We start from the raw sequence: 1172 nt of genomic DNA on the forward strand, positions 1-1172 counted from the left end.
GAATTACCAAGACTGATGGTTGTGTGATTCTCATCAAAACTTTAATTTATGACAACATTCCTACACAGATGTGTAATGAGAATCTCTTTAAAGCTGCAGAGGTGCAAATATATATTTCAGATCGTTCAAAAGGTAACATCATTTTCTTTTATTGCACCTGTGCTTGCTCACTTAGAAAAAGCTTTCTTGGTGAATACCTTGTACAGCTAACTTCTCAGAAGGGGTATGTATACATGTTGAGCCCTTATTTTACGCTTTTAAACCACCATAGACCTTTAAACCATCATAAACCCTTTAAACCATCATAAACCCTTTAAACCATATAAACCCTTTAAACCATATAAAACCTTTAAACCATATAAAACCTTTAAACCATATAAAACCTTTTAAACCACCATAAGGTGCAAATATATATTTCAGATGGTTCAAAAGGTAACATCTTTTTCTTTTATTGCACCTGTGCTTGCTCACTTAGCTGTACAAGGTATTTACCAAGAAAGCTTTTTCTAACTTCTCAGAAGGGGTATGTATACATGTTGAGCACTTTTTTTACGCTTTTAAACCATCATAAACCTTTTAAACCATCATAAACCCTTTTAAACCATCATAAGGTGCAAATATATATTTCAGATCGTTCAAAAGGTAACGTCTTTTTCTTTTATTGCACCTGTGCTTGCTCACTTAGAAAAAGCTTTCTTGGCAAATACCTTGTACAGCTAACTTCTCAGAAGGGGTATGTATACATGTTGAGCACTTTTTTACGCTTTTAAACCATCATAAACCCTTTTAAACCATCATAAACCTTTTACACCTCCATTAAACCTTTTACACCTCCATTAAACTTTTTCAACACCATAAACCTTCAACACCATAAACCTGTAACACCTTAAAACCATAAAACAACTTTAAATCATAGCGAACATTTGAAAACAGCATTGGAAAGCGTAGCAAACATTGGAAAGCATAAAGAGCATTAAAAGCGTTTACCTGCATTTGAACACTTTAAACACCAAGAGAGAGATTAAAATCGCCCCTCACCTTTGCTGCTTCAGAGTCTCAAGGAGTAACTGAGCCAATTCATCATGCATATATACCTCCCTGTCCTCTCTGTGATTGGATGGTGTTGCTGCAAAGGACTTCTGATTTTCTCCACACAGGTGTTGAAAATCAGG

The sequence above is a fragment of the Kryptolebias marmoratus genome, linkage group LG4 (genome assembly GCF_001649575.2).
Source record: "Kryptolebias marmoratus isolate JLee-2015 linkage group LG4, ASM164957v2, whole genome shotgun sequence".
NCBI classification, from domain to species: Eukaryota; Metazoa; Chordata; class Actinopteri; order Cyprinodontiformes; family Rivulidae; genus Kryptolebias; species Kryptolebias marmoratus.